Genomic DNA, 25,177 nt, shown 5'->3' on the forward strand with positions numbered 1-25,177 from the left:
CTCCCACTATATATCTGCTATAGAGGTCAATATTTCACATAGTCCTCCCACTATATATCTGTCATAGAGGTCAATATTTCACATAGTCCTCCCACTATATATCTGCTGTAGAGGTCAATATTTCACATAGTTCTCCCACTATATATCTGCTATAGAGGTCAATATAGTCCTCCCACTATATATCTGTCATAGAGGTCAATATTCCACATAGTCCTCCCACTATATATCTGCTATAGAGGTCAATATTTCACATAGTCCTCCCACTATATATCTGCTATAGAGGTCAACATTTCACATAGTCCTCCCACTATATATCTGCTATAGAGGTCAATATTTCACATAGTCCTCCCACTATATATCTGTCATAGAGGTCAATATTTCACATAGTCCTCCCACTATATATCTGATATAGAGGTCAACATTTCACATAGTCCTCCCACTATATATCTGTCATAGAGGTCAACATTTCACATAGTCCTCCCACTATATATCTGCTATAGAGGTCAATATTTCACATAGTCCTCCCACTATATATCTGCTATAGAGGTCAACATTTCACATAGTCCTCCCACTATATATCTGCTATAGAGGTCAATATTTCACATAGTCCTCCCACTATATATCTGCTATAGAGGTCAATATTTCACATAGTCCTCCCACTATATATCTGCTATAGAGGTCAATATTTCACATAGTCCTCCCACTATATATCTGCTATAGAGGTCAATATTTCACATAGTCCTCCCACTATATATCTGCTATAGAGGTCAATATTTCACATAGTCCTCCCACTATATATCTGCTATAGAGGTCAATATTTCACATAGTCCTCCCACTATATATCTGCTATAGAGGTCAATATTTCACATAGTCCTCCCACTATATATCTGCCATAGAGGTCAATATTTCACATAGTCCTCCCACTATATATCTGCTATAGAGGTCAATATTTCACATAGTCCTCCCACTATATATCTGCCATAGAGGTCAATATTTCACATAGTCCTCCCACTATATATCTGCTATAGAGGTCAACATTTCACATCCCAAAATGAAAATGGAATCAGCTTGAATTCAGTTTGATGTCCGAGTATGAATCATTCTGTGATGTTTAGACTGTTCCAATAGTAGCACTGCTTACATCCCTTTCCCTAGATGTACATTAGTAATGAATGTGATGACCAGTCATTCCAAAATGATGTATGGTATTTTATTAAATTATTGAAATGAGACAGAAATTCAATGACCAATAATAACTAATGCATTCTGTTTTACATGATCATTATTCATGACTCTCCATCTTGGATAATGGATGATCAGGACTAAGTGAGTAATTACTTATTTGTCTGTTTTGTTTATTGACAACCAATAACACAAGACAAAGAACAGACCAGAGTGTTAATCTGATACTATAAAAACTACAGGCCTTGTGAACAGCAGTGTGTCTTCTTCAAGGCTACAAATTAAATCAGTTTCTTTACATTTATCAATACTCTCCCCAAATGTTCTCAAGGTAGGTTGGATTAGATGTATAGATGTTCTTCAAATTATCCAGATTTGGCATACAATACAATATATCTGCTATAGAGGTCAACATTTCACATAGCCCTCCCACAATATATCTGCTACAAAGGTCAATATTTCACATAGTCCTTCCACAATATATCTGCTATAGAGGTCAATATTTCACATAGTCCTCCCACTATATATCTGCTATAGAGGTCAATATTTCACATAGTCCTCCCACTATATATCTGCTATAGAGGTCAATATTTCACATAGTCCTCCCACTATATATCTGCCATAGAGGTCAATATTTCACATAGTCCTCCCACTATATATCTGCTATAGAGGTCAATATTTCACATAGTCCTCCCACTATATATCTGCTATAGAGGTCAATATTTCACATAGTCCTCCCACTATATATCTGCTATAGAGGTCAATATTTCACATAGTCCTCCCACTATATATCTGCTATAGAGGTCAATATTTCACATAGTCCTCCCACTACTAGAGGTCAATATTTCATAGTGCCTGCCATAGAGGTCAATATTTCACATAGTCCTCCCACTATATATCTGCCATAGAGGTCAATAAATAGTTCCCACTATATATCTGCATAGAGGTCAATATTTCACATAGTCCTCCCACTATATATCTGCTATAAGGTCAACATTTCACATCCCAAAATGAACATCAGCTTGAATTCAGTTTAATGTCCGAGTATGAATCATTCTGTGATGTTTAGACTGTTCCAATAGTAGCACTGCTTACATCCCTTTCCCTAGATGTACATTAGTAATGAATGTGATGAACAGTCATTCCAAAATGATGTATGGTATTTCATTAAATTATTGTAATGAGACAGAAATTCAATGAACAATAATAACTAATGCATTCTGTTTTACATGATCATTATTCATGACTCTCCATCTTGGATAATGGATGATCAGTATTAGGTGAGTAATTACTTATTTGTCTGTTTTGTTTATTGACAACCAATAACACAAGACAAAGAACAGACCAGAGTGTTAATCTGATACTATAAAAACTACAGGCCTTGTGAACAGCAGTGTGTCTTCTTCAAGGCTACAAATTAAATCAGTTTCTTTACATTTATCAAAACTCTTCCCAAATGTTCTCAAGGTAGGTTGGATTAAGATGTATAGATGTTCTTCAAATTATCCAGCATTTTCATATCATAGATCTCCCACAATATATCTGCTATGGAGGTCAACATTTCACATAGTCCTCCCAGAATATATCTGTCATAGAGGTCAATATTACACATAGTCCTCCCACTATATATCTGCCATAGAGGTCAATATTACACATAGTCCTCCCACTATATATCTGCCATAGAGGTCAATATTTCACATAGTCCTCCCACTATATATCTGCTATAGAGGTCAATATTTCACATAGTCCTCCCACTATATATCTGCTATAGAGGTCAATATTTCACATAGTCCTCCCACTATATATCTGCTATAGAGGTCAATATTTCAGTCCTCCCAGTCATAGTCAATATTTCACATAGTCCTCCCACATATATCTGCTATAGAGGTCAATATTTCACATAGTCCTCCCACTATATATCTGCTATAGAGGTCAATATTTCACATAGTCCTCCCAGTAGAGATCAATATTTCACATAGTCCTCCCACTATATATCTGCTATAGAGGTCAATATTTCACATAGTTCTCCCACATATATCTGTCCTGAGGTCAACATTTCACATATCCCTCCCACAAAATATCTGTCTATAGAGGTCAACATTTCAGAGGGGTAGTTAAATCAATAGTCACATCTCAGTCTGAATCATTCAGTAACTAGAGGTCAATATTTCCTTTCACAGAGGTCAATATAGTCCTCCCACTATATATCTGCCATAGAGGTCAATATTTCACATAGTCCTCCCACTATATATCTGTTATCAATATTTCACATAGTCCTCCCACTATTATCTGCCAATATTTTCACATAGTCCTCCCACTATATATCTGCCATAGAGGTCAATATTTCACATAGTCCTCCCACTATATATCTGCTATAGAGGTCAATATTTCACATAGTCCTCCCACTATATATCTGCTATAGAGGTCAATATTTCACATAGTCCTCCCACTATATATCTGCTCTAGAGGTCAATATTTCACATAGTCCTCCCACTATATATCATAGATTATTTCACATAGTCCTCCCACTATATATCTGCTGTAGAGGTCAATATTTCACATAGTTCTCCCACTATATATCTGCCATAGAGGTCAATATTTCACATAGTCCTCCCACTATATATCTGCCATAGAGGTCAATATTTCACATAGTCCTCCCACTATATATCTGCTATAGAGGTCAATATTTCACATAGTCCTCCCACTATATATCTGCTGTAGAGGTCAATATTTCCATAGTTCCCCTACTATATATCTGCCATAGAGGTCAATCTTCACATAGTCCTCCCATATATATCTGATAGAGGTCAATATTTCACATAGTCCTCCCACTATATATCTGCTATAGAGGTCAATATTTCACATAGTCCTCCCACTATATATCTGCCATAGAGGTCAATATTTCACATAGTCTCCCACTATATATCTGCTTAGAGGTCAATATTTCACATAGTCCTCCCACTAATATCTGTCATAGAGGTCAATATTTCACATAGTCCTCAACTATATATCTGCTGTAGAGGTCAATATTTCACATAGTTCTCCCACTATATATCTGCCATAGAGGTCAATATTTCACATAGTCCTCCCACTATATATCTGCCATAGAGGTAATATTTCACATAGTCCTCCCACTATATATCTGATAGGGTCAACATTTCACATAGTCCTCCCACTATATATCTGCTATAGAGGTCAATATTTCACATAGTCTCCCACTATTATCTGTCATAGAGGTCAATATTTCACATAGTCCTCCCACATATATCTGCTGTAGAGGTCAATATTTCAGTTATCAATTCACATAGTTATCCCACTATATATCTGCTATAGAGGTCAACATTTCACATAGTCCTCCCACTATATATCTGCTATAGAGGTCAATATTTCACATAGTCCTCCCACTATATATCTGCCATAGAGGTCAATATTTCACATAGTCCTCCCACTATATATCTGCTATAGAGGTCAATATTTCACATAGTCCTCCCACTATATATCTGCTATAGAGGTCAATATTTCACATAGTGATAGTCCTCCCACTATATATCTGTCATAGAGGTCAATATTTCACATAGTCCTCCCACTATATATCTGCTATAGAGGTCAACATTTCACATAGTCCTCCCACTAATATCTGTCATAGAGGTCAATATTTCACATAGTCCTCCCACTATATATCTGCTATAGAGGTCAATATTTCACATAGTCCTCCCATGCTATAGAGGTCAATATTTCACATAGTCCTCCCACTATATATCTGCTATAGAGGTCAATATTTCATAGTCCTCCCACTATATATCTGCCATAGAGGTCAATATTTCACATAGTCCTCCCACTATATATCTGCTATAGAGGTCAATATTTCACATAGTCCTCCCACTATATATCTGCCATAGAGGTCAATATTTCACATAGTCCTCCCACTATATATCTGCTATAGAGGTCAATATTTCACATAGTCCTCCCACTATATATCTGCTATAGAGGTCAATATTTCACATAGTCCTCCCACTATATATCTGCTATAGAGGTCAATATTTCACATAGTCCTCCCACTATATATCTGCCATAGAGGTCAATATTTCACATAGTCCTCCCACTATATATCTGCTATAGAGGTCAATATTTCACATAGTCCTCCCACTATATATCTGCCATAGAGGTCAATATTTCACATAGTCCTCCCACTATATATCTGCTATAGAGGTCAACATTTCACATCCCAAAATGAACATGGAATCAGCTTGAATTCAGTTTAATGTCCGAGTATGAATCATTCTGTGATGTTTAGACTGTTCCAATAGTAGCACTGCTTACATCCCTTTCCCTAGATGTACATTAGTAATGAATGTGATGACCAGTCATTCCAAAATGATGTATGGTATTTTATTAAATTATTGAAATGAGACAGAAATTCAATGAACAATAATAACTAATGCATTCTGTTTTACATGATCATTATTCATGACTCTCCATCTTGGATAATGGATGATCAGATGAGGGTGAGTAATTACTTATTTGTCTGTTTTGTTTATTGACAACCAATAACACAAGACAAAGAACAGACCAGAGTGTTAATCTGATACTATAAAAACTACAGGCCTTGTGAACAGCAGTGTGTCTTCTTCAAGGCTACAAATTAAATCAGTTTCTTTACATTTATCAAAACTCTCCCCAAATGTTCTCAAGGTAGGTTGTATTATGATGTCATATGTTCTTCACATTCTACTGAATGTATATTCCATAGAACCCTGCCTCCTGACACAATATCCTGTATCTGACATAGAGCCCAATGCTGGTTATCACAAACAACGACAATAATCATTTGATCAGAGAAAGACCAATAGCAAAACAACATTATTTACGTTAATCAGATCTTATTGGTTCCCACAGTCCCTCCATGAGGGAGGCTTGAGTGACAGGAGAAATCTGATTGGTCCTGTTTGTTCTGTATATAGTGATGTCATCTACCACACAGAACTCACCTCTCTGTTTTCCACCATAGTCTCAGGATCACGGTATTTACAACGTGAGACCCAGGAGGACAAGCTGAAGAGGGAGGCATCAGCTGGTGAGCTTGGTAAGTATGAGAGAGTCTGGAGGAGAGAGGATTGAATCAGGGAACATGAGTGATGTCATTCTGTTTTTCATACTAATTAATTTGTAATGTATCAAATAGTCAATAGACCAGTTGATGATTGGTTCAGCTCAGATAACTGTTGACTGGAGGAAATAATTACTAATAATTGTACCACCTCCATCAAATGATAATGTCTTTATAGACACACTATTGAATAAATTAATACATTACTTATTCAAACAACCAACTAAATATGTTAATTGCTCTCTCTCAGAGATGTTTAAAGAGATGATGAAACAACTAAAGGATAGAAACATTCAACTAGAGGCTCTGAGAAAGAACCTGCAGGACAAGAACAGCCAAGTAGAGAACTTCAGAGTCCTACTGGAGGAACAAGACCTTCAACTAGAGGACAGGAACCACAGACTGGGAGAGAAGGACAAGAACAGTCAAGTAGACAGACGACTGGAAGAGAGAGACAGACGACTGGAAGAGAGAGACAGACGACTGGAAGAGAGAGACAGACGACTGGAAGAGAGAGACAGACGACTGGAAGAGAGAGACAAACGACTGGAAGAGAGAGACAAACTACTGGAGGGAAAAGAAAATGAACTAAAAGAGAGGAGACAGGAAGTAGAAGAGAAAGACAACCTACTAGAGGAGAGAGAGAACCAGTTAAAAGAAAGAGACAAACAGGTGGAGGATGTCAACAATGAAAATGCTGAACTGGGTGAGATTATTCACACCATTAATACATTTAGTCTTCTGTACTTTCCTCAATTCTCAGGTTATTGTCGACTCTCCACTGAGTTGTGAATATTGTTGTCCATCACTTCATACTTTCCCTCTGCATCATATTTCTGTCTAAAGTCTTTAACACAGAATTCAGATCCTAGTCCTCCTTTGTTATTTCAGCTCAACAGATATGTGATGTGAAGACTGAGGTAGAGAGACTGAGAAGAGAGATCTCAGCCCAGATGACTGGTGAGGGAGATATGTGATACTTAACATTTCAGTAGAAACCCAGAACTCCCCTTCAGTAGGTCTATGTGCCTTCCTGTGTCACTGAGGTAAATGTTCTCATTCTAAATGGTTGTTCTATTATTTTAGAACATGGAGAGATGTCAGAAACAGGTTCCATCCTCCCAGTCAGGAGGAGACACAGCATGGAGGTTCCTCCATCCAGTGAGTTATCAATATTGTCCTGTTGTCTCCTACTGTTTCTAGTCTATAGTGGTCCATCCTTCACTTAGTGAGTTATCAATATTGTCCTGTTGTCTCCTACTGTTTCTAGTCTATAGTGGTCCATCCTTCACTTAGTGAGTTATCAATATTGTCCTGTTTCTAGTCTATAGTGACCATCCTTCACTTAGTGAGTTATCAATATTGTCCTGTTGTCTCCTACTGTTTCTAGTCTATAGTGGTCCATCCTTCACTTAGTGAGTTATCAATATTGTCCTGTTGTCTCCTAGTCTGTTTCTTCACTTAGTGAGTTATAGTGGTCCCTACTCTAGTCTATAGTGGACCATCCTTCAGTGAGTTATCAATATTGTCCTGTTGAGTCTCCTACTGTTTCTAGTCTATAGTGGACCATCCTTCACTTAGTGAGTTATCAATATTGTCCTGTTGTCTCCTACTGTTTCTAGTCTATAGTGACCATCCTTCACTCTATAGTGAGTTATCAATATTGTCCTGTTGTCTCCTACTGTTTCTAGTCTATAGTGACCATCCTTCACTTAGTGAGTTATCAATATTGTCCTGTTGTCTCCTACTGTTTCTAGTCTATAGTGACCATCCTTCACTTAGTGAGTTATCAATATTGTCCTGTTGTCTCCTACTGTTTCTAGTCTATAGTGGTCCATCCTTCACTTAGTGAGTTATCAATATTGTCCTGTTGTCTAGTTTCTAGTCTATAGTGACCATCCTTCACTTAGTGAGTTATCAATATTGTCCTGTTGTCTCCTACTGTTTCTAGTCTATAGTGGACCATCCTTCACTTAGTGAGTTATCAATATTGTCCTGTTGTCTCCTACTGTTTCTAGTCTATAGTGGTCCATCCTTCACTTAGTGAGTTATCAATATTGTCCTGTTGTCTCCTACTGTTTCTAGTCTATAGTGACCATCCTTCACTTAGTGAGTTATCAATATTGTCCTGTTGTCTCCTACTATTTCTAGTCTATAGTGACCATCCTTCACTTAGTGAGTTATCAATATTGTCCTGTTGTCTCCTACTGTTTCTAGTCTATAGTGGACCATCCTTCACTTAGTGAGTTATCAATATTGTCCTGTTGTCTCCTACTGTTTCTAGTCTATAGTGACCATCCTTCACTTAGTGAGTTATCAATATTGTCCTGTTGTCTCCTACTGTTTCTAGTCTATAGTGGTCCATCCTTCACTTAGTGAGTTATCAATATTGTCCTGTTGTCTCCTACTGTTTCTAGTCTATAGTGGTCCATCCTTCACTTAGTGAGTTATCAATATTGTCCTGTTGTCTCCTACTGTTTCTCTATAGTGGTCCATCCTTCATAGTGAGTTATCAATATTGTCCTGTTGTCTCCTACTATAGTGACCATCCTTCACTTAGTGAGTTATCAATATTGTCCTGTTGTCTCCTACTGTTTCTAGTCTATAGTGACCATCCTTCACTTAGTGAGTTATCAATATTGTCCTGTTGTCTCCTACTGTTTCTAGTCTATAGTGGTCCATCCTTCACTTAGTGAGTTATCAATATTGTCCTGTTTCTAGTCTATAGTGGTCCATCCTTCACTTAGTGAGTTATCAATATTGTCCTGTTGTCTCCTACTGTTTCTAGTCTATAGTGAACCATCCTTCACTTAGTGAGTTATCAATATTGTCCTGTTGTCTCCTACTGTTTCTAGTCTATAGTGGACCATCCTTCACTTAGTGAGTTATCAATATTGTCCTGTTTCTAGTCTATAGTGGTCCATCCTTCACTTAGTGAGTTATCAATATTGTCCTGTTGTCTCCTACTGTTTCTAGTCTATAGTGGACCATCCTTCACTTAGTGAGTTATCAATATTGTCCTGTTGTCTCCTACTGTTTCTAGTCTATAGTGGACCATCCTTCACTTAGTGAGTTATCAATATTGTCCTGTTGTCTCCTACTGTTTCTAGTCTATAGTGGTCCATCCTTCACTTAGTGAGTTATCAATATTGTCCTGTTGTCTCCTACTGTTTCTAGTCTATAGTGGTCCATCCTTCACTTAGTGAGTTATCAATATTGTCCTGTTGTCTCCTACTGTTTCTAGTCTATAGTGGACCATCCTTCACTTAGTGAGTTATCAATATTGTCCTGTTGTCTCCTACTGTTTCTAGTCTATAGTGGTCCATCCTTCACTTAGTGAGTTATCAATATTGTCCTGTTGTCTCCTACTGTTTCTAGTCTATAGTGGTCCATCCTTCACTTAGTGAGTTATCAATATTGTCCTGTTGTCTCCTACTGTTTCTAGTCTATAGTGGACCATCCTTCACTTAGTGAGTTATCAATATTGTCCTGTTGTCTCCTACTGTTTCTAGTCTATAGTGGTCCATCCTTCACTTAGTGAGTTATCAATATTGTCCTGTTGTCTCCTACTGTTTCTAGTCTATAGTGGTCCATCCTTCACTTAGTGAGTTATCAATATTGTCCTGTTGTCTCCTACTGTTTCTAGTCTATAGTGACCATCCTTCACTTAGTGAGTTATCAATATTGTCCTGTTGTCTCCTACTGTTTCTAGTCTATAGTGGTCCATCCTTCACTTAGTGAGTTATCAATATTGTCCTGTTGTCTCCTACTGTTTCTAGTCTATAGTGGTCCATCCTTCACTTAGTGAGTTATCAATATTGTCCTGTTGTCTCCTACTGTTTCTAGTCTATAGTGACCATCCTTCACTTAGTGAGTTATCAATATTGTCCTGTTGTCTCCTACTGTTTCTAGTCTATAGTGGACCATCCTTCACTTAGTGAGTTATCAATATTGTCCTGTTGTCTCCTACTGTTTCTAGTCTATAGTGGTCCATCCTTCACTTAGTGAGTTATCAATATTGTCCTGTTGTCTCCTACTGTTTCTAGTCTATAGTGGTCCATCCTTCACTTAGTGAGTTATCAATATTGTCCTGTTGTCTCCTACTGTTTCTAGTCTATAGAGGACCATCCTTCACTTAGTGAGTTATCAATATTGTCCTGTTGTCTCCTACTGTTTCTAGTCTATAGTGGTCCATCCTTCACTTAGTGAGTTATCAATATTGTCCTGTTGTCTCCTACTGTTTCTAGTCTATAGTGGTCCATCCTTCACTTAGTGAGTTATCAATATTGTCCTGTTGTCTCCTACTGTTTCTAGTCTATAGTGGTCCATCCTTCACTTAGTGAGTTATCAATATTGTCCTGTTGTCTCCTACTGTTTCTAGTCTATAGTGGTCCATCCTTCACTTAGTGAGTTATCAATATTGTCCTGTTTCTAGTCTATAGTGGACCATCCTTCACTTAGTGAGTTATCAATATTGTCCTGTTGTCTCCTACTGTTTCTAGTCTATAGTGACCATCCTTCACTTAGTGAGTTATCAATATTGTCCTGTTGTCTCCTACTGTTTCTAGTCTATAGTGGTCCATCCTTCACTTAGTGAGTTATCAATATTGTCCTGTTGTCTCCTACTGTTTCTAGTCTATAGTGACCATCCTTCACTTAGTGAGTTATCAATATTGTCCTGTTTCTAGTCTATAGTGGTCCATCCTTCACTTAGTGAGTTATCAATATTGTCCTGTTGTCTCCTACTGTTTCTAGTCTATAGTGGTCCATCCTTCACTTAGTGAGTTATCAATATTGTCCTGTTGTCTCCTACTGTTTCTAGTCTATAGTGGTCCATCCTTCACTTAGTGAGTTATCAATATTGTCCTGTTGTCTCCTACTGTTTCTAGTCTATAGTGGTCCATCCTTCACTTAGTGAGTTATCAATATTGTCCTGTTGTCTCCTACTGTTTCTAGTCTATAGTGACCATCCTTCACTTAGTGAGTTATCAATATTGTCCTGTTTCTATAGTGACCATCCTTCACTGTTTATCTAGTCTATAGTGACCATCCTTCACTTAGTGAGTTATCAATATTGTCCTGTTGTCTCCTACTGTTTCTAGTCTATAGTGGTCCATCCTTCACTTAGTGAGTTATCAATATTGTCCTGTTTCTAGTTTCTATAGTGACCATCCTTCACTTAGTGAGTTATCAATATTGTCCTGTTGTCTCCTACTGTTTCTAGTCTATAGTGGTCCATCCTTCACTTAGTGAGTTATCAATATTGTCCTGTTGTCTCCTACTGTTTCTAGTCTATAATGGTCCATCCTTCACTTAGTGAGTTATCAATATTGTCCTGTTGTCTCCTACTGTTTCTAGTCTATAGTGGTCCATCCTTCACTTAGTGAGTTATCAATATTGTCCTGTTGTCTCCTACTGTTTCTAGTCTATAGTGGACCATCCTTCACTTAGTGAGTTATCAATATTGTCCTGTTGTCTCCTACTGTTTCTAGTCTATAGTGGTCCATCCTTCACTTAGTGAGTTATCAATATTGTCCTGTTTCTACTGTTTCTAGTCTATAGTGTCTAGTGAGTTATCAATATTGTGTTGTCCATCCTTCCATCCTTCACTTAGTGAGTTATCAATATTGTCCTGTTGTTTCTAGTCTATAGTGACCATCCTTCACTTAGTGAGTTATCAATATTGTCCTGTTGTCTCCTACTGTTTCTAGTCTATAGTGACCATCCTTCACTTAGTGAGTTATCAATATTGTCCTGTTGTCTAGTCTATAGTGACCATCCTTCACTTAGTGAGTTATCAATATTGTCCTGTTGTCTCCTACTGTTTCTAGTCTATAGTGGTCCATCCTTCACTTAGTGAGTTATCAATATTGTCCTGTTTCTAGTTTCTAGTCTATAGTGACCATCCTTCACTTAGTGAGTTATCAATATTGTCCTGTTGTCTCCTACTGTTTCTAGTCTATAGTGGACCATCCTTCACTTAGTGAGTTATCAATATTGTCCTGTTGTCTCCTACTGTTTCTAGTCTATAGTGGACCATCCTTCACTTAGTGAGTTATCAATATTGTCCTGTTTCTAGTCTATAGTGACCATCCTTCACTTAGTGAGTTATCAATATTGTCCTGTTTCTAGTCTATAGTGACCATCCTTCACTTAGTGAGTTATCAATATTGTCCTGTTTCTAGTCTATAGTGACCATCCTTCACTTAGTGAGTTATCAATATTGTCCTGTTGTCTCCTACTGTTTCTAGTCTATAGTGGTCCATCCTTCACTTAGTGAGTTATCAATATTGTCCTGTTGTCTCCTACTGTTTCTAGTCTATAGTGGTCCATCCTTCACTTAGTGAGTTATCAATATTGTCCTGTTTCTAGTCTATAGTGACCATCCTTCACTTAGTGAGTTATCAATATTGTCCTGTTGTCTCCTACTGTTTCTAGTCTATAGTGACCATCCTTCACTTAGTGAGTTATCAATATTGTCCTGTTGTCTCCTACTGTTTCTAGTCTATAGTGACCATCCTTCACTTAGTGAGTTATCAATATTGTCCTGTTGTCTCCTACTGTTTCTAGTCTATAGTGGTCCATCCTTCACTTAGTGAGTTATCAATATTGTCCTGTTGTTTCTAGTCTATAGTGGTCCATCCTTCACTTAGTGAGTTATCAATATTGTCCTGTTGTCTCCTACTGTTTCTAGTCTATAGTGGACCATCCTTCACTTAGTGAGTTATCAATATTGTCCTGTTGTCTCCTACTGTTTCTAGTCTATAGAGGACCATCCTTCACTTAGTGAGTTATCAATATTGTCCTGTTGTCTCCTACTATTTCTAGTCTATAATGGTCCTTCATCCTTCTACTAGTAGTGAGTTATCAATATTGTCCTGTTGTCTCCTACTGTTTCTAGTCTATAGAGGACCATCCTTCACTTAGTGAGTTATCAATATTGTCCTGTTGTCTTCTACTGTTTCTAGTCTATAGTGGTCCATCCTTCACTTAGTGAGTTATAGATATTGTCCTGTTGTCTCCTACTATTTCTAGTCTATAGAGGACCATCCTTCACTTAGTGAGTTATCAATATTGTCCTGTTGTCTCCTACTATTTCTAGTCTATAGTGACCATCCTTCACTTAGTGAGTTATCAATATTGTCCTGTTGTCTCCTACTATTTCTAGTCTATAGTGACCATCCTTCACTTAGTGAGTTATCAATATTGTCCTGTTGTCTCCTACTGTTTCTAGTCTATAGTGACCATCCTTCACTTAGTGAGTTATCAATATTGTCCTGTTGTCTCCTACTGTTTCTAGTCTATAGTGGTCCATCCTTCACTTAGTGAGTTATCAATATTGTCCTGTTTCTAGTTTCTAGTCTATAGTGACCATCCTTCACTTAGTGAGTTATCAATATTGTCCTGTTTATCAATATTGTCTCCATCCTTCACTTAGTGAGTTATCAATATTGTCCTGTTTCTAGTCTATAGTGGTCCATCCTTCACTTAGTGAGTTATCAATATTGTCCTGTTGTCTCCTACTGTTTCTAGTCTATAGAGGACCATCCTTCACTTAGTGAGTTATCAATATTGTCCTGTTTCTAGTCTATAGTGACCATCCTTCACTTAGTGAGTTATCAATATTGTCCTGTTGTCTCCTACTGTTTCTAGTCTATAGTGACCATCCTTCACTTAGTGAGTTATCAATATTGTCCTGTTGTCTCCTACTGTTTCTAGTCTATAGTGGACCATCCTTCACTTAGTGAGTTATCAATATTGTCCTGTTGTCTCCTACTGTTTCTAGTCTATAGTGGTCCATCCTTCACTTAGTGAGTTATCAATATTGTCCTGTTTCTAGTCTATAGTGACCATCCTTCACTTAGTGAGTTATCAATATTGTCCTGTTGTCTCCTACTGTTTCTAGTCTATAATGACCGTCCTTCACTTAGTGAGTTATCAATATTGTCCTGTTGTCTCCTACTGTTTCTAGTCTATAGTGGTCCATCCTTCACTTAGTGAGTTATCAATATTGTCCTGTTGTCTCCTACTATTTCTAGTCTATAGTGACCATCCTTCACTTAGTGAGTTATCAATATTGTCCTGTTGTCTCCTACTGTTTCTAGTCTATAGTGGTCCATCCTTCACTTAGTGAGTTATCAATATTGTCCTGTTGTCTCCTACTGTTTCTAGTCTATAGTGACCATCCTTCACTTAGTGAGTTATCAATATTGTCCTGTTGTCTCCTACTGTTTCTAGTCTATAGTGGTCCATCCTTCACTTAGTGAGTTATCAATATTGTCCTGTTGTCTCCTACTGTTTCTAGTCTATAGTGGTCCATCCTTCACTTAGTGAGTTATCAATATTGTCCTGTTGTCTCCTACTGTTTCTAGTCTATAGTGGTCCATCCTTCACTTAGTGAGTTATCAATATTGTCCTGTTGTCTCCTACTGTTTCTAGTCTATAGTGGTCCATCCTTCACTTAGTGAGTTATCAATATTGTCCTGTTGTCTCCTACTGTTTCTAGTCTATAGTGACCGTCCTTCACTTAGTGAGTTATCAATATTGTCCTGTTGTCTCCTACTGTTTCTATCTATAGTGACCATCCTTCACTTAGTGAGTTATCAATATTGTCCTGTTGTCTCCTAGTCTATAGTGGTCCATCCTTCACTTAGTGAGTTATGTTTCTAGTCTATAGTGGTCCATCCTTCACTTAGTGAGTTATCAATATTGTCCTGTTGTCTCCTACTGTTTCTAGTCTATAGTGGTCCATCCTTCACTTAGTGAGTTATCAATATTGTCCTGTTGTCTCCTACTGTTTCTAGTCTATAGTGACCATCCTTCACTTAGTGAGTTATCAATATTGTCCTGTTGTCTCCTACTGTTTCTAGTCTATAGTGGTCCATCCTTCACTTAGTGAGTTATCAATATTGTCTCAAACTGTCATCAATCTTGATATTCTCTGTTTTCTCCAATAATCTATATTTCACTATGATGTTTAATGTATTTGTAGTTTGTTTATACTATGTTTTAAATGTGTCTCTCCAGTCAGTATGTTGACCAGTTCTCTATGTTGTGTTACAGTGAGAGGAGAGACCTCAGATACAGACCCCACACTTCCATCTGAGGAGTTATGGAGAGATGATATTATATTAGACACTGTTGTACATGTGAGTTATCTAGTGAGTTATGGATGTAGATGATATTATATTATATTAGACACTGTTGTACCTCCTCCATCTAGTGAGTTATGGATTATTAGACACTGTTGTACCTCCTCCATCTAGTGAGTTATGGATGTAGATGATATTATATTAGACACTGTTGTACCTCCTCCATCTAGTGAGTTATGGATGTAGATTATATTATATTAGACACTGTTGTACCTCCTCCATCTAGTGAGTTATGGATGTAGATTATATTATATTAGACACTGTTGTACCTCCTCCATCTAGTGAGGTATGGATGTAGATGATATTATATTAGACACTGTTGTACCTCCTCCATATAGTGAGTTATGGATGTAGATTATATTATATTAGACACTGTTGTACCTCCTCTATCTAGTGAGTTATGGATGTAGATGATATTATATTAGACACTGTTGTACCTCCTCCATCTAGTGAGTTATGGATGTAGATGATATTATATTAGACACTGTTGTACCTCCTCCATCTAGTGAGTTATGGATGTAGATGATATTATATTAGACACTGTTGTACCTCCTCCATCTAGTGAGTTATGGATGTAGATGATATTATATTAGACACTGTTGTACCTCCTCCAGAGAGTCAGAGTGTTGATCAGTGCTGTGTGTTGTGTTGCAGTGGGAGGAGAGAGCAGCAGTCCAGACTCCCCAGTGTCTCCCAGTGTGTCTGAACTGAGACTGGTGCTGCTGGGGAGGACTGAGGCTGGGAGGGTGCAGCAGGAAACACCATCCTGGGCAGAGAGGAGTTTGGGGCCCAGGCCAGCCCCTCTGCAGTGACCCAGAGGAGTAAGAGGAGAGAGGGGGACGTGTGTGGGAGACGGCTGGTGCTGGTGGACACTCCAGACTGGTTCTGTCCTGGACTCTCTCTGGAGGAGATGAGACAGGATGTGGGGCTCTGTGTCCGTCTGTCTGCCCCGGGACCCCACGCCTTCCTCCTGGTCATACCAGTGGAGCCCTCTAAGGGGGAGGAGAGAGGGGTGCTGGAGAGAATAGAGGAGATGTTTGGGGAGGGTTGTTGGGAACACACTGTGATTCTATTCACCCATGATGATGGACTGAAAGAGCAGAGCATTGAGGAGTTTCTCCAAGCAGGAAGTCAGGACCTCCAGCAGCTTGTAGAGAAAAGTGGGAGCAGGTACCACGTCCTCAACATTAAGGACAGGGCCCATGGCACTCAGGTATCAGAGCTGCTGGATCAGGTAGAGGAGATGGTGGCAGGAAACAGAGAGAGATTCTACAGCAGTCAGACCTACCAGGAGGCAGAGGACCAGGTTAGAGAGATGGAGGGAAAGATCCAGAGAGAGAGAGGAGAGAGGAAACAGAGGGAGGAGAGAGACTTGAGAGAGAGGCTTCAGAAGGAGTTGCAGGATTCTCTGATAAAGATAGAGGGAGTGATCCAGGAACATGAGGGAGATATCAGAACACTCAGTGAAAGAACCAGTGAACTGGAGAGACAGGTGAAAGAAGAGAGGGATGAGGAGAAGAAAAGAGAGCTGGAGAGGGAGCTGAAGAGGGAGTCTGATAGGAGGGAGGAGATGGAGATGAAGCTGGAGAGATTTAGAGAGAAGAGAGAGAATGAGAGGAGGGAGATGGAGGAGAGACACAGACAGGAGATGGAGAACTATGAAGGAGAAGCCAGAGTTGAAGCAGAGAGAAACCTGATGAAGATAGTCCTGCCTGAGTTACAGAGGAACATCATGATCTCACAGACAAAGATGCAGAGGGAGTTCAGCAGACAGATGGAGGAGAGGAATAGACAGATGAAAGAGAAGAATATAGAGATGGAGAGACTAAGACAGAACTTGAAAGAAGTCAGGGAAGCTCACTCATTGTTGCAGAAGGGACTGGAACGAGAGGGGAAAGGTCAGAGGGCACTGATAGGGTTGTTGGGCTGGGTCAGGAGAAACTCATCAAGTTGGCTTCTCCACAATCTGATATGATTCACCATCACCGTCTATGATGATGAACCAGACCAGGTCTACTGTCCACTGTACCGTGGGGGGTGACCATGGATCATGGTGGTCATGGGGAAAACAGGTCAGAATAATGTCTGGTCCAGTCTACAGTGTCAAGAGAAGGAGGGGAGGGAGGTCTGTAAAGATCTTGATGAGACGTAAAACAGAATTCCAATCCAACGTAGATTATTGACCTTTGCACTGCAGACCTTTAGAATGGAGAGGGTTGTGGGGGGTCAGGAGGTCAGCGGGCGGAGTCAGAGACTGAGAACTCTAAAGATCTGAGTGAGACTTTTACTCAGTGTTTGAGGAGGTCTACTATTGAACAGAGAACCATAATGTATTTACCACACACTACTTCCTGTTCTTATTCAAATTGTTTCATGTTGAAACTTTAAATATACACTGAGGGCACAAAACATTAAGAACACCTTCCTAAAGTTGAGTTACAATCTATCCCAATGGAACTCTGTTACCACATGAGACTGACATTGTTGAAATAAAGAAATGTCACTTTGTAAGACATCAGTGTTTGGACATTGTTTGTCTTGGATGATTCTCTACAGTACAGAGCAGAGCTGTCAACACTGAGCTGTCATCACTGAGCTGTCATCACTGAGATGTCAACACTGTGCTGTCATCACTGAGCTGTCAACACTGAGATGTCAACACTGAGCTGTCATCACTGAGCTGTCAACACTGAGCTGTCAACACTGAGCTGTCAACACTGTGCTGTCATCACTGAGCTGTCATCACTGAGATGTCAACACTGTGCTGTCATCACTGAGCTGTCATCACTGAGATGTCAACACTGAGCTGTCAACACTGACCTGTCATCATTGAGATGTCAACACTGAGCTGTCATCACTGAGCTGTCATCACTGAGCAGTCAACACTGAGCAGTCAACACTGAGCTGTCAACACTGAGCTGTCAACACTGAGCTGTCAACACTGAGCTGTCAACACTGTGCTGTCATCACTGAGCTGTCAACACTGAGCTGTCAACACTGAGCTGTCGACACTGAGCTGTCAACACTGAGCTGTCAACACTGAGCTGTCAACACTGAGCTGTCAACACTGAGCTGTCAACACTGAGCTGTCAACACTGAGCTGTCAACACTGTGCTTTCAACACTGTGCTGTCAACACTGAGCTGTCAACACTGAGCTGTCAACACTGAGCTGTCAACACTGAGCTGTCAACACTGTGCTGTCAACACTGTGCTGTCAACACTGAGCTGTCAACACTGAGATGTCAACATTGAGCTGTCAACACTGAGCTGGTCTCTCTCTTTACCTGACACACAACTTCTACTACTACTTCTACCACTGCTACCATTACTGCTAACACTACTACTACTACTACTACTACTACTGCTACTACTACTAAACGCAACCCGGGTTGACTAATCCTGGCTAACGTTTTCGTCCCGGAGCAAGCACCAACTAGCCTGGAGCTAGTCCATGCTAGACTCATCTCCCGGCTAGGGCTCCTGGGCTACTCATGAAGCCCACTCCTCGGCTACAATATCCGGACCCCTTCCGCTGGGCACGGAACCCCGCCGATCCTTGACGACTGGGATACCGACATAATCTGCCTGAGGATCCCAACAGGCCCCTCAGGCCCCTCAGGACTGCTAGCTATCTATAGCATATTGGACTGTTATCTGATCCACCGGCCAGTTTCTTGGACCACTATACTCATTTTGCCAATTGGATTTGGACCCCTCTGCTACTTGGAACCCTACTAATTCTACGACTGGTCTGTCTATGTCACCGCACGAGGAGGCAAAAAGAGACTTCCCCCCATCGCGACGTCCCTCTAAGGCCCTTATGCTAGCTTGCTAATGTGGGAGTAAATGAGACACACAGGCGCCTAGGGGAACTGGATACACTAAAGTAAGAGGAGACACATAGTCTATTGATCCACATACAAAAGAAATACTACACCTAGGAGAACTGGATACACTAAAGTAAAAGGAGACACATAGTCGGCTGACACTAGATAAGAGCATACATCCAAAAGAACCATAAGCTAAATACAGGGCCAAAGAATAGGCCTGTAGAATAAAGGGACGTATATTATTTTTAGGACAAAGCAAGTGTCCTGCCACCATTATAATCTAACTGAAAGCAGATATGGGCGTTATTGGGCGTGAACAAGCAAGAAGCCTGAACTAAAAAGATAATGGTGGCAGATGAATAGGGGAAGTATGTTTATTTTCATATGGGTTGGACCCATATGCTACATGTGTATAAATACAGGAGCCGGGACTCTGGGAAGGTGTGTGTTCCGCGGACCACTCCGGCTTGCTATACCTTGTATTAAAAAAGCCTATTTGATTTCACAAGTTCTTGCAAGTGTCATATTTGAACCGATTTTCCACGACATAACTTGGCGAGCTTGGCCAGGAGCGACAGGGACTGGGACGTTCTTGGCTGACGACGGGTTCTTTGGGAAATCTGGCAAACAAGGGTGGCCGCCCAACTATAACAAGGTAAGCAAGTTCTTACAATAGTTGAAATGTTTGTATAGATTGCTTCAGAGATCCCGTCTCAGCAGGAGGGACGTCAAGTAGGTCTCTGTCTCAAATTTCCTAAAAACAATAGAAACGAAATAACTTTTGAAATTCAATAAATGTGCATGTATGTGTAAGCATGGGGATTGTATAGCAAATATAGATGTACATGCATGTCTAGTGATTGAGGGAGCGGGGGCTGTGAACTTCGCTTGTGTCGGGTGTTTGGGCGGACTGCTTGAACGGACCCACGTGTCTGGTTTGATTGGCCGGGTTCGACCGTTTCAGGATCTGTTTTGGGGTGTGCGTAAACACACCTCGATCAACCTGGGCGAGCGACTCGTGTTGGGTGTATGATTCGGACTGCCCCTCTCGTTGGGCCATTTATGTTGGGAACTTTTGTGTGGGCTGGCTGGTGCGACTGTTCGTACCCTCTGGCTGAGCGGTTGGGCTCGGGTGCAGGGCTGCAGCTGCCTGCTTATACGGTTAAAACATAAATAAGTAGTTAAATAAATATTCATGGCTACCGCTCCAAAAAGAGGAGGACTGAACGGGTGAATATTTAGAACGCAGGAAGAACGCTGGCCTGATTGTGCGGCGTTCAACTGAAAAAGGAAATCCTACGAATATAAAACGCTCCGCCTAGCTAAACGGGGGTTTGTAAATCAGTAGGTCACGCCACGATATTGCTCTAACGTAGAATAAAGATCAGTACGGGGTGGATGAATAGGATATGAAGACAAGCTGATCCGATTAGACAGTAGTCTTGTCATATCACAGAAATCCTATCAGTCTAGGCTTATGTTGAGGAAGTGTATTAAGCCCATAGAGAAAGACTGAGTTGTTTTTAGGTAAAAACAAAAGGATTGAATGAACGAATGAAAATAAACGAATGAATGAGAAAAATGCTGTAATATAATTCTGTGTAAGAATAGAACACTAGGAATAAGGAAGGACAGATTGTGCGTGTTTAGACAGAACGTCCAGAAGAGGGAGTGCGCAGCCCTCCTGTGACAGAGTATAAAGTTGAAGAAGGGTGCCTTTGACTTCTTCTGACTGGCCAAAAGTGATCCTCTATCACAGTTCAATACATTTACAGAGTGATCCCTATCATAGTTTAACTACTATTAGGCTAAGGGAACGAAATTAACGAACATCAAAGTAAAATAAGTTATAAGCAAGGATAAAAACACTGATGTGATAAAGTGGTAAGCGACTGCAATAAGAATAATAAAAAGGTGTCAAAACAAACAGTAGATAAGAATAATTAAAGAGGCATTAAACGAACAGTATAAAGCGAATAGTGTACAACAAAAGAGAAAGCAGAATCGCTAATAAACTGAAATTATACTATAACGATAAAACAAATCTAGGTTAATTAAGATAAAGAACATGAATAAGTAAAATCCAGGACACATTAAGAATTCATAAACAGTGCGAGTAGAGTAAGAGGAAAAACAGACGCTAGTCACTCTGTGTTCGCAGAGACTACGATCTAAAAATAGCCTGAAGGGCAGAGAGGGGTGCAAAATATTGTGGTCAGGGTAAGAAAGGAAAGAAAGAGAGGTTTGCCTCATTAATAAATTAACCATAGGATCAAAACAACAAGAAAATAGAGTAAAGATAAGAAGTATAAATAATACAAATAAATAAAGGTAAAAATAAGACGTTAGATAAAGATCTTAAAAATTGATAAAACCGTAATAACAAACCAAACGAATTAAATGAATAAGACACCAGTAGAGATCTTAGGGGCAAGGCATCCCTTGAGCAAAGAAGAAAGAATAAAAACTTCCATAAAATGGGAGAAAGGCACAAGAAAGCTAACCACCAAATGGCCAGCGGTGGGAACATTGGATGTCTCTGTGTGTGAGGAAATGGAGACACTAATAAAGAACTACAAAACCAAGGACAAGAAGCAAAAAAGGAGTAATAAACGAGAAAGAGAGAATGAAATACTAAAAATGTTCAAAGAAGAAGGAACTGGTTTGTTAAAAAGCATGAAAACGGTAAGAGAAATGCTGAAGAAAGATGACAAAACAACGAAGGGAAAAGAGTGGGTGACTAACCCCCCACCTTATTCCGATGGGCGATTTCCGATAATAACTGGACACATGGACATAAGAGGTGAGGTAGAAGTGACTGAAGAAAGAGAAGAGGCTGTCACGCCTGGGGCAACATGTGCACTCTCTCACTCAACGGACAGAAAAAAAGACTGTGAAGAATCCAAACACAGAAGGAGGTTTCAATTGTTATGAGGGCGTGAGAAAAACCCTGAAACAGTAAAAAATGAAAAGGAAATAACAGGACCGCTAACAACAGAAAGAAGAAAAGCAAAAGAAAGAAAGGAAGAATGCTTTAGGAAAGGTTTGGAGATATTAGCAGATTTCCAAGCAGAACAGAATCTTTGTGATTCAGGAGAGGAAGAAGAAGAGAGTGACAGATACAATAGAAAGGAAAAGGAATTAGAAGATCAAAGGTCAAAGCTACAGGAATGTGATAGAATAGAAATAGAACTAGGAATGAGTGAGGGAAGGCTACAGCAAAAGGAAAAAGATCCAGTCTTGGATACACATGAGGACATGAGAAGTGAGTCTGTTGAAAACCATCTTGGGGCTCGTAGAAAAGGGTCGGGAAAGGAACCTGGTTTCTATAAAAAACAGTTTCCAATCCTAATAAAAGGCACTCAGGGACACTATACACCATGGGCCACACAGGACCTGGAGGGGTTGGTTGTCCGTCTGCCAGATCTACATGAAGGGGCGGGTAAATGGATCAGAAGCTTTGAAGAACATACCGTGGGGAAATTACTGGCGGTGGGCGACATAAGGGCACTACTGGCCAGGGTGACGAGCATGCGTGCTATGGGAGAGATCATGCAGGACGGGGGCATCGATGGCGCAGATGGGGGAGTGATAAATTATGGATTACTGTTAGAGAGATTAAAGTAGACGGCACGCGTCAAAGTAATTGATTTATGACCCTGCGTCATGATGACGTGTGCATGTCCAAATATGGGCCTCCGGCCCGTCCATCCTGTTACTGTGGTCACGTGTTAGAGGGTGTGTGTTATTTTATATCTATATGGCATCCTTTGAAGTAGTCATGGTGATTGATGTCTAGGGGCCTGGTTGAACTGGGGGGGTTGAGTGTTTGAACTTTTGGAACGTGTATGTCCCCCACCCTCAGTTTTATTGCCCTTATGTTTGTTATCTGATGAAGCAGGAATGTCCTGGGGTATAGGGCTGTGGCATATGCATTATAAATGTCCAGAACAAGGCGTGCGAACCCAGAACCGTAAACATTATTTTTAAACATGGATTTTGCGATCAGTGGCAAAGCTGTGATGACTGTAGCAACTGAAGCAGGACCGCGTCTGAAACATCGAGAAAGGGCCAAGTATACAGCCGCAATATACGATGCACCAAAAAAGCGGTTTCTAAATGTGTATAGAACCCGATGTCTAACGGACAGCGATGGGGTTATCTGTTTGATTACTTGGCCTGTAGAGTGAAACTCTATACGGTAGCCGAAGGAGAAGAATATACCGACCAGACATTAGGAGTGGCCTATGGGGTTGAAGACTGGACGGTTTTTCGCCAGGTTTTGTGTCCCGAACTGAGCCGTATCACCAAGGGTTACAGCTTGTTCACAGGCTACGAGACCCGTTGGGAAGGTACCCCTGACTCCTCCAGAAGAGTATTTCACCGGGTGAAAATACAGAGAAAGAATGGACTTCCCTGCGGCTGTTCTATATCAGCACCGAGGAAATCCGAAACCAAAACATCCTAGGTGGCGGTTTGGTCAGTGATTTCCGGCTTCGCATGCTTATCCCCTTTAAAAGCTGGCCTTTAATGGAATTTAAAATGTTGGAGTTGTTGGACGCTCTGTTTGTACAGAGCCAACAGCGCCAGAGCATTGTTCGGCTAAAGAAGTGCATAGTATATACGAATCCGGAGGATTACGACTCAAAGCAGCCCCAAGAAGGTACATCGTCAGAAGGGTCAGCCCCCTAAGAAAACTAGGTAAGCGGCTGCGTTAACCACGCCCAGATACCCCGAGTTCTGGTTCAACAATAAAAGGAGGGTCCTTAAAACCTACAGTTCTTCACCTACGCATTAACCATGGATATTCCTAACGCATACCAGAACTCCGAAACGTCATGGGGGCCCGACACTAAGGACTGTATGCCGCACAGCCCTACATTCTACTCCCCCCTGGCAAGACCCTCGACACCCCCTACATGTACACAACATGAGGACGTGTTTGATGGGGTGGTCAGTACTATTTTTGTGGACACCATCAAGGCCTCTGTAGCCACGCTTTTAGACGTGGTGATTGGAGAATATATACGAGAAAAATGCATCGGTTGTGAGATTAATCACCCCAGCCAGCGCAGGCATCCATGCCTATACGACCCCCCAAGATACTACTTCGTCAACAATTTTGAGGCGCTGGTGAAAAGACTTTGGTCTTGCAGGTTTATACCATCGCTGGTCAGAGCCCTGGAGGCTATGGGCCTTGTGCCGTCTATCCCCAGAGTTTACAGGGTAACAGATGCATTCCTACATGAACTGAAGGAGGCGATCCACATCCACGAGAAACTCAAAGAAATCCGACACACCCTGGTGGACGATAACAAATACCGGGAGGCTGATGTGATGACTTTCTGGCTCAATAAACCCCAAGAGACCGAGTGACATTTTTGTTATTTAGATGTAGAGCAATGTTAGAGAGAATAAATACATTTTTTCTTTTGAGAGAATTTACAAGTGTTATGCATCAAATAATTGAAAATAAAGTGAACAATGTATCGTTCTACACAACCCACAATTCCGGGACTAATGTAGAGCGTGTGCTGAAAATGGAACAAATCATGAATCATGTACGACATGCGGGCGAGTGTCTACAATGGACACAAATGGTAACCCGGCTTGGTGATGATTCTGAAGAACTAGAAACAACCTTGTCTAAGATTTTACTTTATTTATTTGAAACACCATTTAATTGTAACATGTATCATATTTGTTGTGTATATACTTTTATAGCTGTTGTGTGTGTTGTAAAAATTCAGCGAAACAAACCTGTTAATCTAAACCAAATATACAGGGTTTTGCATGATGCGATCATTGAGAAAGAGGGGACATGTATCCTGCAACGAATTCTGAATTGTCTGTATACGTAATACATAATGTTTTCTTGAAAATAAAAATCCCAAAAATGAAAATG

The 25,177-nt window shown here is 40.2% G+C and overlaps 1 protein-coding gene and 1 long non-coding RNA gene across 4 annotated transcripts in view; one reads left to right on the forward strand and one right to left on the reverse strand.

Moving 5' to 3' along the window:
- LOC127907165 (uncharacterized) overlaps positions 1–6,706 on the forward strand; it is a 43,313-nt gene extending 36,607 nt beyond the window's left edge. For all 3 annotated transcript variants that reach the window (XR_008063564.1, XR_008063566.1, XR_008063565.1), the window contains 4 exons: positions 459–986; positions 4,996–5,687; positions 6,191–6,265; positions 6,540–6,706. This is a non-coding gene — a long non-coding RNA (uncharacterized LOC127907165). The remainder of the gene's footprint in view (positions 1–458; positions 987–4,995; positions 5,688–6,190; positions 6,266–6,539) is intronic.
- LOC127907163 (histone-lysine N-methyltransferase, H3 lysine-79 specific-like) overlaps positions 1–25,177 on the reverse strand; it is a 233,665-nt gene that overhangs the window by 83,253 nt on the left and 125,235 nt on the right. The gene's annotated exons all lie outside the window — the stretch shown is intronic.

Source organism: Oncorhynchus keta, chromosome 14 (genome assembly GCF_023373465.1).
Source record: "Oncorhynchus keta strain PuntledgeMale-10-30-2019 chromosome 14, Oket_V2, whole genome shotgun sequence".
NCBI lineage: Eukaryota > Metazoa > Chordata > Actinopteri > Salmoniformes > Salmonidae > Oncorhynchus > Oncorhynchus keta.